The 16,042-nt window shown below is 36.1% G+C and overlaps 1 long non-coding RNA gene across 1 annotated transcript in view; it reads right to left on the reverse strand.

Moving 5' to 3' along the window:
- Positions 1 to 1,242: 1,242 nt before the first annotated feature.
- LOC115031335 (uncharacterized) overlaps positions 1,243 to 16,042 on the reverse strand; it is a 179,036-nt gene continuing 164,236 nt past the window's right edge. The window contains exons 5-7 of the long non-coding RNA XR_003836964.2: positions 11,272 to 11,538; positions 6,985 to 7,067; positions 1,243 to 1,677 (exon numbers count right to left, since the gene is read on the reverse strand). This is a non-coding gene — a long non-coding RNA (uncharacterized LOC115031335). The remainder of the gene's footprint in view (positions 1,678 to 6,984; positions 7,068 to 11,271; positions 11,539 to 16,042) is intronic.

Below are 16,042 nucleotides of genomic sequence, written 5' to 3' on the forward strand. Positions count from 1 at the left end.
CTGGGGTAGCCAGTGAGGTTTCAAAAGCCCTGTCCCATTCCCATTTCCTTTCTCTACTTCCTGCTTCCCATTCAAGAAGTGATCTCTGAGCCCTCAACTTCTATATCCAGCAGGCATGTATAGCACCTGTTGCCATGCTGTCCCCATCATTATGAGCCCTAAACAAATAGACTCTTTCTTCTATAAGCTGCCTTGTTCCTGGTGTTTTATCACAGCAGCAGAAAAGACACTAATACACTTGGCATCACCTTTTTTCAGATTTGGTCTTATTCATGTTCTCTGGAAGTTCTGCATCTGTGGTTTGATTTCTGTCATTCAAATGAGAAAATTATTTGTCATTATTTCTTTAAATAATCTGGACCATAGTAGATTATAAACTGAGAATAGTTATAATAAATATCATAAGTACTCTTTTATCAATTAATCTATAGAAATCTTCTGTGACTTTTAACCTGACCAAATGAAATGGATTCTGTATGTGTGTGTGTGTGTGTCTGTGTGTGTGTTTGTAGTATGTACATAATATGTATTATATTTGAAGAGTACATGGTTTGAGTTTTGGTTCTAAATTTCAATCTTTGATGGTGTCTTAGTCACGGTTTCTATTCCTGCACAAACATCATGACCAAGAAGCAAGTTGGGGAGGAAAGGGTTTATTCAGCTTACAATTCCATACTGCTGTTTATCACCGAGGAACTCGACTGGAACTCAAACAGGTCAGGAAGCAGGATCTGATGCAGAGGCCATGGAGGGATGTTCTTTATTGGCTTGCTTCCCCTGGCTTGCTCAGTCTGCTTCTTATAGAACCAAGACTACCAGCGCAGAGATGGTTCCACCCACAAGGGGCCTTTCCCCTTTGATCACTAATTGAGAAAATGCCTTACAGTTGTATCTCATGGAGACATCTCCTCAACTGAAGCTCCTTTCTCTGTGATAACTCCAGCTGTGTCAAGTTGACACAAAACTAGCCAGTACAGGTGGTATGTGAATGACTTTAGTCAACTTCTTTATATGCATTACTGTTTTATTTTCTTTGTTAAATTAAAGGTAATATAAATTACCTTATTCAATATATTTATTTAATTCGTGTTCTGGATGGCAATACTGAATTAAAAGAAAACTGATGAAAAATCAAGAAACTATAATTTTTTATTTATTGATTGATTTTACATTCTGATTGTAGCCTCCCTCTCCTCCAGTCCCACTCATACAGTCTCTCTGTAAAGGCAGGAAGATGTGGGAGGTATGGGAGAAGGCAGGAAGTTATGGGTACTAAGCCACCCTAGCACATCCAGGTATTGCTGGACACGGCACATTCTCTCTCACCTAAAGCCAGACAATGCAGCTGTTAGGGGAATGGATCCACAAGCAGGCAACAGATTCAGGGACAGCCCCATTCTAGTTGTTGTGGGACGCACCTGAAAACCAAGCTGCACATCTACTACATATGTGTAGGGGTAGGGGGCTAGGTGCGGCTTGTGCTTGCTTTTTGGTTGGCAGTTAAGTCTCTGGGAGCCCCCAAGAGTCCATGTTAACTGACTCTGTTGGTCTTTCTGTGGAATTCCTATCCTTTCCATAGCTCTTCTAGAAGACTCCCTGTGCTCCATCCAATGTTGGCCCGTGGGTCTCTGCATTTGTATCAGTCAGCTTCTGTGTAGAGCCATGGTAAACTCCTGTCTGAAAGCATAACAGAGCATCATTAATAGTGTCAGGGAGTGGTTCTTGACCATGGGACTGGTCTCAAGTTGGACTGGTCATTGGTCAGCCATTCCTACAGTGCCTGCTCCATCTTTGTCCTTTCACTTCTTGTAGACTGAAAAAAATTTTTTTGAAACTACATATTTTAACATCAGTAAGCTTATAATATAGCTGGAGAAGAAAGGTAATAAACATTGTGGTTAATTTCAAGTGAACAAAAGTCATGAATATAGACTTAAAAGAAATACTATGAGGTTGGGACTTGAGGGAGGACCTATGCCTTTTTAAGAAAGAAACTTTCAGTTTTTAAGGTGGTTAGTCCCAAAATCATATGCATACAGATAACAAGTAACAGCATACATACTGAGCAGGTTATATTTGTGTAGCTAGGAACGTACATATGTAACAACTAAAGAAAAAGGAGCTATGAGAGAGGGCAATTGAAATACATGGGAGGATTGGGAGGAGAGAACAAAAAGGGGGAAAATTATGTACTTATACTTTTTAAAATAAAATGAAATAATTTTAAAGATACAGATATCATTTTAGGTGAAAATGTAAAAAATGTTATAGGTAAATTCTACCACAACAAGCTCCAAAATATTTAGGGAGATATTGCCTACTTAGAGGATCAAATAATTCTAGCATATATAAAATGTCAGGGACAATGCCATGGAACCAAGGAAGCTGTGTATCAACAGTTGGTTTAGTCTAAGTACAAACAAAAGAATTTTGAGCATTGAACAATGCCCTGCATTTCTAAACAGTCTCTGTATTGAGGACGTCAAGAGTGAAACAAGGAGAGCCATGCAAAGGGGACAGTGGCTTTTATGGCAGGGAACTTCCAAAATGAAGTAAAAGTAATTAACATATTAGATCATAAGATTAACTTGAGTCTTTGAAAGAGGAGATAAATGAAAGGGAATTAATATTGACTTAATGATACTGAAGCTATGAATAGGATCTGGACCACAAGGACATTTAGAAAACCTTTGATGCACAGATGATATTTAAAGTTATGGTAATGAACATGATCGTGCATGTTGTTCTAGAAGATAGAACAGTATGATTTCAACCTGTACCATTCCAGAGTTCATGAGTGTAGAAAGGGGGGATCAGGAAAGAATATGATGTGATTCAGTGAAAGAGAGAGAGGGGATGGGGAAGGGAGAGTGGACAGAGAGGAGAGAGAGACACAGAGAGAGAGAGAGAATGAGGAGAGGGAAGACACATGTACACACATATATATGCATACAAATGCACTTACACATACATGAAAATGCACGCACATGTGCATGTAACAGGAAACCATATTGAGTGATACACGGATAAATAAGATAATGGTGAAAAGAGTGAAAAGAGGTGATGTTTATTGAAAGCTATTGACCTTTTGCCAGTGAATTCAGTGAATTAGGCATCTCTGAGGCTCTGTACAAAAACATCTCATAGGAGAGGTGGGCCAGAACCTGTGATGCTGTATGGTGTGGAGTCCACAGACAGAATAAGAGCACCTCCAGTCTCCACTACCAGTGAACATTTGTGTCTAGAATGCCATGCTCTATTTCAATTTTTTAGCTTTGTCCAAATTCATGGACTATGAATATCAATATTGTAAATCTATGATAGATTTAAAAATCAAGGTGACTCTCCTAATAAATATGACTGATTTATTATACCAATTCTTTGTATCGTAAATCACTTGGGATTTATGCAAATGTTGTTCCATCTTCATGACATGCTATATTCTAAGCTACAGTATCTGCCTTTTTTTCTACAGGGTTGGTGAAGGAGGAGGGTGCATTAAGTTAATTTGAAATCTAGCTAAATTCTTAAATTCATTACCTCTTCATTTTTAGATTAGAGCAAATATTTTGGTAGATTGAGCAAATCATATTACTTTTAGTAGATAAAGCAATAAGTGGATGCTGAGATTAATTAAGAGAGGAAAAGCTTAATCTTTTAATCAATCTCCAGGGTTATTTAGTGTGAATATATTCCAAAGTGATCAAGACAGTGTAATCCAAACACTGAACAGGAATGCCTAGTCTAGCAAAATCAGAACATTGCCTGTGCTTTGCCAGGATTATACATATTGTAGAAGTTTTTTAGTGTTTCTTTGACTCATGGTAGAGCAGTAAAAGAGCTTCAGGCACTGGCTCTCAAAGTCTCCTGCAGAGGGCAAAGTCCTTACTTGGCCCACTTATCATAGGTAAATTTAAGCTCTAGAAACTCTTTATAACCACCATTTTCTCAGTTCGCACAGGAATTCATTTATGGAACAGATACTCCAGATACTCGTCTAACCCTTGCTATATAATAATATAATATATAATATATAATGCATTACATAATTAATATAGAAATGTGGTATCCACCTCATAACAGCTACCTAAAGGTCATTGTGAAAATAAATTCTCCTCACCTGTGGCTAGACATCTTTATCATCTGTTCTTTCACTCTTGTGCCTATGCACTTACCCTGTCTAGTCCAGGATTGTCTTTCCAGATTGGCCTGATCCCTTCCATTCTGCATGATATTCCTCAGTTTTACAGTCTTCTAGCACCCAGTTTCTTCCCTTCATGACATTTTATCACAGCTAAAATTATTTGGGCAATTGTGTGTATTATCAACTCTTCATTATTGTGTGTACAATATTAAAAATATGACCTGACTTTTATAAGGTGTATAATAAACTTTGTCCAGTTAGTGAGTTTGACATTTAATAGAGAAAGGGGGGAATAATTAAATGATACTAAGGTTTATAAGTTGAATGATGTTATCATTAAACAGAGCAGTAGATGAAAGAGAAAAATAACTTGCTGTTTTCAACATCCTCAAGATAAAAGGAACTGAAGGCCTCTTAGGGAGAGATATTCAGGACACTATCAACTGGAGCTATGGGAAGATTTTGAGAAGCAACAATATATATTAAAAAGTCCTTACTTGTCCTATAATACATATACCTCATAGCTTAGCTAAAGGACTCAGAACAACATCCCAGAGAAAACACTAAATCACTAAATCGGAGGAAGGCTGTGTGGTAATGGTGCCAGCTTGACGAGACCTCAGTACCTGAGTATCTGATCAAACATAGTTCGAGCTGTTTCTGGGAGGATTTGTTCCTTGCTTGTTCTGCTTTTTGCTAACATGGAAATGAGGGCTGCAGAGAGGGTAGTCTTCAAACTTGGTCTTTGTGTGCCTTCTCTTTTCCTTTTCCCTTTTATTTCTTTTAGCTTGGTGACAGGCTTTCACTCAGTTGTTCAGGTAAGATTCTACCTCCCATTTACCTGGGAATTGAAGCTTTTGCTGCCAAATCCTGAATTTGAACATGTGAGTGAATCTGAGTACTCATCGTATGCATGTACCTTATTCAATTAATTGAAAGCCTTAATAGAAAGAGAAGTAACTCCCATAGAATAGAGATTCTGCCAGCAGACTGCTTAATGGCAATGCTCTCTGTGCCTCTGTGTCCACTAGTTACTCATCTACATCATTAGTTGTGTGTGTGTCTGTCTGTGACTGTGTGTGTTTCTATGTGTGTCTCTGTGTGTATATTTTTCCTACACATACAAAGCAAGCATGAGAAATAATATGAATTGAAAATACTTTGGTGGCTGAAGAATCATAGTCTTCTCAGACACAGAATAGTTATTTCTTGAGATCTTTCAAATCATACTTTCTCAAGACTGCTGATGCTCTCTAACCTGTACACACTCTTTGTGACAGACCTGTCCTACAAACAGGAAAAACAAGAAAAGGAAGGGGTCAAATCGTTGGCTTAAACACATTTTCCACTGATTGAATATTGACTCGTATCTCTGCAAGCCAGACACAAACAAGTCAAAATCCTGATATAAAGTCAAGATGAACTAGACAGGAAAGCCCGGTATGGCAACCACCTGAGCTCTCAGCCAAACCCAAACAGGAAATGCTGAGTCCTGAGATAATTCTGAACATGCCTTATCAGACTTCAATATAAACAATGAGTTGAAGCAATGAGCTCACCTTCTCCAAGCCCTTCATGCTTCTTCAAATGAAACTCTTATCCTACAGAGGTTAAGAGGCTGTTTCTAACAGCTGGTCTGGAACTCAGGTTTTATGAATGGAAGCTACATGCTTTTGCTACATGCTTACTTAGACCTAAATTCACAGTAATTAATCAGTATGGCTGGCTACAGCCTCAGCCTTGGGCACTTGGGCATGCAAACAACCTACTCCACTGTCCGATTTTCCAAGAGACAAGCAACAACTCAAACTTCCTGCAGGCTTCCTCTCCAGAGTTTGATGTCTTCAGGCATCATCAAATGTCACTAGAGAGAGAGGAGTAGTGGTACTATGCAAACATATGCATGTTACAGCGTTCAAATGTTTCTCCATGTTACTAATAATGGGACTCATCACAGCCTGCATTTTATTGTTTGTTACTTCCTGAAAATATTCTCTGTTGCCCACAACAGAGCTGAGCGCTAGAGTTGAGAAATGGAACTTTAGTAGTTTGAATAGGAAACCCCCATAGATTTATATGTTTGAATGCTTGACCCATAGGGAGTAGCACTATTAGGAGGTATGGCCTCATTAGAAGTGTGTCACTGTGGAGGCAGGCTTTGAGGTTATATACACTCAGGATATACACAGGGTGGTAAATAACCTTCTTTCACTGCCTTCAAATAAGTATTGCCATGGTGGTGGTGATGTCTCTTCACAGCAGTAAAACCCTAACCAAAACAGGGCTGTCTTCCTCATTGTGTACTGGCGAAGTTACCTATATTTAGTCAATACAAATAAGAAACGACAGTACAAGAAAAGCTGATGTAAACACTGATTTCATTATGTGCTTTCATCGTGACATATCTTCCAATGCTTCTTGGTTCCAGTTTCTGAAAGACTCACATAAAACATTTTCTCTGAAGTGTGTTCTAACATTTTGGCATTTTCTTTCACACAATTCATCATATTTTCTCTTTCCATAATTCTAAAATTAGGGAGGATGAAAAAGAGAAATGGACATGTTAACACCTGCTGGGTATGTGGTTGACATTCCAGGATTAGAGGTGGAGATGTTCTGCCAATACCTTTCCTTGTGTTTTCCTTCTAGGTATACAGTCAAATAACTAAAATATCCTATGCAAATCCCCAAGAATCAGTCAAAAATACTTCACATATAATCTACTTACAATAGATACAAGCATCATAAAGACTCAGTTTCAGCTATATTAAAAGTTTCATAGAAGAGGCTGGAATGATGGCTCAGAGGTTAAGAGCACTCTTGTTCTTCAGTGGGCTTACCTTTGGTTCCCAGGACCAATGCTGGATGACTCACAACTGCCTATTACTTCAACTCCAGGAGATCCCTAATCTTCTTTTGGTCTCTGTTGAGAGAAAGGGAGAGAGAGAGAGAGAGAGAGAGAGAGAGAGAGAGAGAGAGAGAGAGAGAGAGAGAGAGAGAGAGAGAGAGAACAATCTCATAATACAAATACCCATATAAATATATGGTCTCTTTAAAAACTTCAAAATATCTATCATGATATGTAATTGCTGTGGTGTATGGCAGATGAAATTTTAAAGTGATTTATACTCCTATACTTATAATCTTTACATAGTTCCAGTTTAACTATATTTTTTTATTTTATAAGTAACTTCAAGTTTTCTTCCTCCACACTGTATAGACTTCATGTAATAAACATGCTATGAAAGAGAACACATGTAAATTTGACAGTTAAGAGTGAAAGAAAGGTAAAGAATCTAATCAGCAGTTCCATTCCTACTTACTTACGCACAATTACTCTCAGGTTTAGAAGTATGCTGACCAATGTTTTTCTGACTTTTTCCCTCCATACTTTTCAGAGGGGAGTTCATTCTATAGCCAAAGTAGCTTTTAACATCTCTTCCTTCTTTCACATCTTGAGTGCTGGGATTAGAGTTATGCACTGCAATACTTTGAATTGAATTCAGAATTTCTTGCATGCTGGGCAAACCCTATAACAGCTGAGTTATATCACCAGCCCAGAATTATTTTATGTTTATAACCTCTCTCTCTCTCTCTCTCTCTCTCTCTCTCTCTCTCTCTCTCTCTCTCTCTCTCTCTCTCTCGTTCTACAACCATATGCAGCAAACAATAGATGGATTGTGCTTTGTGTTGGCCAACTAATCATGAGGCTGGACTCTGCCCTATGTGTGCATGGTATACCCAGTGATACTCCATTAAAGATAGATTTTTATTCTTCCAGCAGCTATCAATTGTAGATAACTTTATGGCTAGGTTTCAGACTGTGTGCACTTGACCTTGTCCCTCTTGAATTCATCTGGTTTGCATTTGTGCAGGTCTTATTCATGATATTATAGTCTCTGTAACTTCATATGTGCATCAGTCCAGTTGTGTCAGGAAAAAAAAAACTGTTTCCTTTGAGTCATCCCTAAGTCTTTCCATCTTTCTTCTGTCTATTTCTCATGGGTTCCTGAGACTTTAGAGGAAGTATTTGATAATGGCATCCCATTTAGGGCAGAGTATTCCACAATCTCACACCCTTTGTATGCTGTCAACTTGTGGATCTCTGTGTTAATTTCCATCTACTGCAAGAAGCTTCAATGACGAGATGAGAAAGAGTGATAGAGTGACCTCTGGGTATATAAATATGTCATTAGTTATTATTTTAATGCTATATTCATTTATCAGAATAATAGTAGTGGATTTTCTGCTAGGTTCAATGTCCTATCTACTCTTGCCTCTTTAAGTGTCAGTTATGGATAACATCTCATGGAGTGGGCTTTAAATAAAAAATGTTCAAGAGGGTGGTTATTCTTCTAACACCACACCACTAGTGTAGCAGTGGGCATATCCTGCTGTGGTCATAGCTGCATGAGAAAAATAATTAGATTTTTAAATTTTTACTCTTTAAGAATCTTACATTTCATTAATTAGAGATTACATCTGAATCTGAAGATATAGCAAAGAGAAATACAGAAGCAAGATATTTCCCACTTGCACACTAATTATCTCTAATATAAAATGACTTCATATAGACATGCATTAATTAGGATCTTACATTCAGTATTAGGTTACTCCTTTGTAATACCCTTGTTTCTTCAAAGTTTGTCATCTTTATTCATTATAGACATAGAATATATTTTACCTCTCACAAGTCATTCTTCTTGCAAAATATAATGATGAAAGTATCCACAGTTTTGTTTCTATAAATAAGGACATTTTGACATTTAAGATTAATTGGCAGTCATACATCTAAAACCCATAAAGGATCTGTGGTAAGGAGGTTTACTGAAAATGTTTTTACATAATTTTAACTGTTGCTGCCTTATCTGATGAACTGGTGAACCCAGGTTCACAAACTTACACCAAAAGTCACTACAGTGGAACATAAAAGACATTGTCATTAATGTGATAGTATTTGGTCACTTAAATGCCTCCACTATCAAATTAATTATACAAAAGACTTAACCGAATTTTAGACTATGATAAAAAGTAAAGTTTCTTATGCATTTAAAATAAGGTCCTGTCAAACCAAGGTCAGAAAAAGGGATTGATGGCCAGTTATTACTTTGAAAGAAGCCATTATTCCATATTTTATAACAGAATTTGTTATGCTGAACCTTGCCCATAACATGCAGGAATTCTTTCCTAGGTGGTATAAAATGTTTTCTGATCAAATTGACTTGATACTTTTTATTTAGTTTATTGAACCTACAGTGGTATTGTGCTGGATAGTTTTAATTTAACTTAACCTTTGTTAGTCATTTGAAAAGATGTACTCTCAATTGAGAAAACACCTCCATAAAATAGGCCTGTGATAAATTTTCTCAATTAAGGATTGTGCTTCTAGTTCCCCTAAGCTAGTAGTACTTAGAGCAATTAAAAAAAAAAAAAAAAGCTATGCAGGGCATGGAGAGCGAGCCTGTAAGCAGCACTCCTCCATTACCTGTTCACCAGGTCCTGCTTCTTGGTTCTTACCCTGTTTGAGTTCCCACTGTCACTTCCTTACGTGATAGACTGCGATGAGAAGAGTGAAAGCAAATGAACTCTTTCCTAACCATGTTGTTTATGATCATGGTGCTTGATCACCAATAAGAATAGGAACCCTATTTAAGATGGATGTTAACTTCTCATCATTTTACAAACACTTGAGATGAACAATTCATAAGGAAGGATGTTTTACTTATGGTATTTGCTGTATTTGCACAAGAGGTGAGAGGGGCATCACACCATGAAGCATCTGACCAAAGAACAGGCAGGGAGGAACAAGAGAAAGAAGGGTCCCAATGTTACCTTTCCAATAAAACCTACCATCTAAATGCCACATATCTGTCCAGTAGAGTCATTGGCTGCTAACCTACTCTTTAACAAAGTGATGTACCTATTCAAAGTGATGTCACAATGTCACAAATCATGTGTTTTTAAACTTAAAACATTGGTTAAAGTGACATACATTTCCATGAAAATAATGGTTGAGAATCATAGTTAATTGTTAGGTTATTTCTGCCATTGAAAGTATCAATACTCACATTTCTTAGAACTCTGTGATGATTCAAGTTCCTTGTTAACATTGATGAGCACAACGACAACAATCATTCTAGAATCTACCTATGTTATCACCTGACACAAATCTGAGTGTGTCTAGAACTTCCTTAGCAAAATGCCAAACACTGGATAGCTTACATAATACTTTATTTTGCACATTTAAATATGGACTTTTCTTCAGATTTCAAGTGGTCACTTTCTCACCATTACCTCCCAGAATCTCTTCTCTACATACTTGCACTCTTGTGTGCAAATGTCTATCATTAACTATTCTGTTCAGGCAAGTACCTAAGCTCATTGTCTTCATAATGGTAGTAAGTATTGAAATTATAACCTTTATTTATACTTTAGAATTAAACTAATTTGAAATGATAAACAATCTACACACTTTTGTACTCAGTTTTTTGGGGGTAATGGGTTTTGGGTTTTGGTTTTTGGTTTTTGGTGGTTTTTGGTAGTTTTTGGTTGTTTGTTTTTGGTTTTTGGTTGTTTGTTTTTGGTTTTTGGTTTTTCGTTTTTGGTTTTTCATTTTTCGTTTTTCATTTTCCGTTTTCCGTTTTCTGTTTTCCGTTTTTCGTTTTTCGAGACAAGGTTTCTCTGTACAGCCCTGGCTGTCCTGGAACTCACTTTGTAGACTAGGCTGGCCTCGAACTCAGAAAACCGCCTGCCTCTGCCTCTCAAGTGCTGGGATTAAAGGCATGCGCCACCACCACCTGGCTGGACTCAATTTTTATACTTAAAATTTGAAAAAAATTACCAATTTCATAATATTGAATCTTTTGTCTACAAACAGATTAATGTCTTTATTTAATTGAATCTTTTCAATATTTTATAGTAATACATTGTCCCTCTTATATGTTATAAAGACATTTTTTACTAATATGAGAGATGACTTTTATCATTTGCAGCACTCTTCACTTTTGTGACATAGGGACAAATTTCTTGTTTCAGACATCTTTCTGATACCTCTCTTTAATGTTCCATATAATTTATTTTTACTGGCAAGAAAATTTTTCTGTTCTTTATATGAAGAATGTACTTACTTCATTGTACATTTTAAATGGTATGTTTTCTGGATGCAGGATTATAGACTGGCAGTTTCCCATGGGTAGCACTCACGGGGATTGTGCATCTTCTGAGACATCATCAGTAACATTTATTTTGTCTCCTGATTTCTTCAAGATGCTGTCTTTATCCTTTCAATATTTTGTCTGAATTTCTAATTGTCTTTTTGCATAGCCTCTCCTCCTTTTCTTCTTCTTCTCTCTCTCTTGTGTAAGGTTCCTGATGTTGTTTTGGGTTTTGTATTCCTGTTGAATTAATTTTTAAAGACACCTGTTATTAAATCTTCACATATAATTCCAACTGTCATCTCTTCATTTTCTGAAGCTACACTTTTACATATGCTGAATTTCAAGGAGTTCCTCCTATGTTGTTTACTTTCCTGTTTAGATTATTCTATTACTGTGTATTCTGCAGCTTGTATATTTAAATAACTGAACGGCAAACTCGCATCACTTTCTCACCCTAACACATGCAAATGCCTTTGAAGAATTAGAGTGTGATGTTTCTTCGCGATTATGTTGTTGCAAGTGCAAGATCATGAACCTTGAAACCAATCATATCTCCACCCGAACACTAAAGCTTATATCTAGTCTAACGTTGAAAGGATAACCTAGTAAAATGAGGTTTTTAAATGTATCAGGCAAATCAGGTAAGATTAGAATGAAAGCTGGTTAGTCTGAGTTATATTTTTGAAATATTTTAAAACATATAAGTGACAAAGCAAAACTCCTTTTCCTTATAAATAACAAGGACTGTGATGATCTGATAACTATTGCAGTTTGTAATAACAGTCAATGTAAACAATATAAAAACATCTCTGACTTATAGTGGTCACCAACATTATAACTACTGCTAATACTTCTGTGGCTTATTACTTGCATTTATAATTGCATACTAAATTCCAGTTAGAATAAAGTAATTTTTCCAGAATAGAATCAGTTCTGCTTCTGAAACCTATCTTAGCAATATCTGTTTTAGATGTCAGCCAGATTATTGAAACAATGGCAGTTGCTTCTTTGGACATCCTAGTATACCAGAATATTTATAGGAAATATATAGAAATGTGATTTTTAAACAATCACACTGGTAGTAAGTAACAGAGTGAGGTTAATTTAATACACTATGTTGATAACCTTTCCATGCCACTCTAAAGTCAGATAAAACCGAACAATGAGAACTTGACAATCAGTTACTTTATTTTACTAAGTCCATTACACTGTACAAGAGGATAGTCATGGAAACAGATCTTCTCAGTGTATGCTCAAGTTGCTATGGAAACAGTGAACTGCATATGGTTCTCCAGAGTCCTCTTTCTCTACATTATGCTGCCATTCACCAGAGAATATGCATGTTAATATATGCACTGCAGTCAATAGAGGATCAAAATAATTATGTTTCTGTTACCAGACTCTTCCAAAAGGTGAAGTTCTAAAGACTTAGCCAATAGGAATACAACATGGAACTGGTATCCATTACTACTTATCTCACAGATTTAATAAATATAATCTGTTTTATAATAAAATTTGAAAGTAGGAACTAGATTGCAACTACTACTTGAATATTTTGCTGAACGTTTGTTGTTGTTGTTGTTGTTGTTGTTGTTGTTGTTGTTATAGAGACAACCCTTTATAGCCTTCAGCAATGGCAGATGTAAATTCTAAAATTGCATGATTCCATAAAGAGACAAATCTGACATATCTTCCAATACAGATTGTGTTAGAGACAGATATCACATATAAAATTCCAAGTAATGTACTCAAAGTAGTTATGATAAACAATATTGTAGTGTATAAATTTCCCTTTTAAATTTAGAAATAATTGCATGTTAGTTTTCATCCACACAAAAAAAGACCTTACTGAATAATTGGTTCTTTCTTACTGCAGTATTCTAAACTCTGTTTTAATGATTTTACTTGACATGTAAGAATATAAATTTTTAAAAAAAGAAGGATGTGTTGGCTTTGTTACAGGTTGTCTTTTTTTCTGAGAACTGAATCCTATTTTCAATAAAATTGGATGTCTAAAAAAGCATAATGAATAGTCTAGGAACAAAGTTGATCCATCAATAAGAGAGTCTGTCTATCAAGTAAATATTTTCAATTAATAAAGCATCAATTTTATTAGTATTTCCTTAGACTTTACATAATGTTATCTTTTCTGTTATAGAAAAATTAGTTAAAATTTGTAGAAATTAGATTATCTGTTTATAGTAGCCTGAACTAAATTGGATATTAGGGAAGTATCTGTTCTCTTTCAACCTCGACAGTGAAGACACACTCTCTATACTCAGCTGTCATCTATCCTAGGGCTTCCTGTGGCTGACATTTTCTCAAATTTCCCTTCTTTCTAATGACATTCACAGTATAAATAATTCTTGGTCAGGGCTTGGTAAGTCCCTGTACCATACCCTCAGCCCCTAAAGCCATCTCCACTCTTACAGACTTGCCTCCAGACATGAGGCCTACAAACTAGCTTTTTCTGGTGACTCCCTCCCAACCACACCTATCTAAACTCTATTACCATGCTGCCATTTCCATAACACAGGCCTAACTCTGGACCCAGGCCTCTGACTTTATCTGATATCTCTCACTTTCATTAAAAAAGTGTCTACTTGAAACATATAGAGACAATTACAGAAAACCACCTGATCAAAATGCAGAAGGAAAAAACAGATTATGGGTAAACAGATAACTCTACAGCAAAACCCCTACACCCAAGGTTCTAGAACTTCACAAACAGAAGACAAAGTTATAAAAGCTAGAATGCTCTGCAGTAAAGTTGTTTTCAAGAAATGGCAGGAAAATTTTACCAATGATACCATAACAATATGACTGCCTAAACAGGACCTAAACAAGGAGACAATAACCAATCGACATATTATGTAGAAAGGAGAATTTCATAGGGCCTAGCTCATAGACAAAGAATGATAGTCATCTAAGGAATGGTAAAAACAGGAGAACTAGTCTTCCCCATGGAAGAGACCCTTACTTCTTTATATAATACAAACTGTCAGCCCTGAAATTATATACACAATTCAATACTAAACAGACACAAAAGGTTGTACTTAGTATTTATATATTGACATGTATGCGTGTAATAAGTGTGAAAAAGTAACTAATAATTACAATTACAAGTACAATTGCAATTCCTCCAAAAAGAGGTTGTGAATCTGAGAGGGAGCAAGGTTATGGATGGGAGAGATTGAAGCGAAGAAAGGGAAGGGTAACATGATGTAATTATATAAAGTCTTTTATATTTTTGTCACAAATTTTATTTATTTTAATTTTTATTATGTCTCTAGTTTTATGAGCTTATAAAATAATTATATCATTTTCCATTGATTTTCTTCCCTACAAACACTCTCAATACTCCTCTTTGGTGCTTTTCAAATTCATGTCCTCTTTTTTCATTATTTTTTTACATGGCCTCTAACCTACAAAAAGAAATAAATACATATTCAGCAAAGTGCCTGTATATAAAATTAACTCAAACAAATCAGTGGCCTTCCTCTACTAAAAGGATAAAGAGGCTGAGAAAGAAATTTGGGAAACAACACCTTTCAAAATAGTCACAAATAATAAACATATCTTGGTGTGATTCTAAGCAAGTGAAAGATCTGTATGACAAGAACTTTAATTCTCTGAAGAAAAAAAAATTGAAGAAGAACTCAGAATATGGAAAGATCTCCCATGCTCATGGATTGTTCAGGATTAAAACTGGCCATCTTGAAGAAAGCAATCTACAGAACAATGCAATCCCCATCAAAATTCCAAATCAATTCTTCATAGAGTTAGAAAGAGCAATTTCCAAATTCATCTGGAACAACAAAAACCCAGGAGAGCAAAACCTATTCTCAATAATAAAAGAATTTCTGGTGGAATCACCATCTCTGACCTCAAACTGTACTACAGAGTAATTGTAAAATCTGCATGCTTTGGTACCATGACAGGCAGGTAAATCAATGGAATAGAATAGAAGATCCAGAAATGAACGCACACACCTATGGTCCCTTGATCTTTGACAAAGGAACTAAAACCATCCAGTGGAAAAAAGACAGCATTTTCAACAAATGGTGCTGGTTCAACTGGCAGTTAGCATGTAGAAGAATGAAAATTGATCCATTATCTCCTTATACAAAGCTCAAATCCAAGTGGATCAAGGACCTTCGTATAAAACCAGATACACTGAAACTACACATGAACACATGGGCACATGGGAAATTTTCCTGTTCAGAACACCAAGAGCTTATGCTCTAAGATCAAGAATTGACAAATGGGACCTCATAAAATTGCAAAGCTTCTGTAAGGCAAAGGATATTATCAATAGGACAAAACGGCAACCACAAGATTGGAAAAAGATCTTTACAAACTTACATCCAATAGAGAGCTAATATCCAATATATATAAAGAACTCAAGAAGTTAGACTCCAGGGAATCAAATAATCCTATTAAAAAATGGGATAGAGAGCTAAAGAATTCTCAAATGAGGAATACCGAAGGGATGAGAAGCACTTGAAAAAATGTTCAAAATCCTTAATCATCAGGGAAATTCAAATCAAAACAACCCTGAGATTCCTCACACCAGTCAGAATGGCTAAGATAAAAAATTCAGCAGATGCTGGTGAGGATGTGGAGAAAGAGGAACACTCCTCCATTGCTGGTAGGATTGCAATCTTGTACAACCACTCTGGAAGTCAGTCTGGAGGTTCCTCAGAAAATTGGACATAGTACTACCAGAAGATCCAGCAAT

The sequence above is a fragment of the Mus caroli genome, unplaced genomic scaffold, assembly GCF_978045245.1.
Source record: "Mus caroli unplaced genomic scaffold, Mus_caroli_1 scaffold_7, whole genome shotgun sequence".
NCBI lineage: Eukaryota > Metazoa > Chordata > Mammalia > Rodentia > Muridae > Mus > Mus caroli.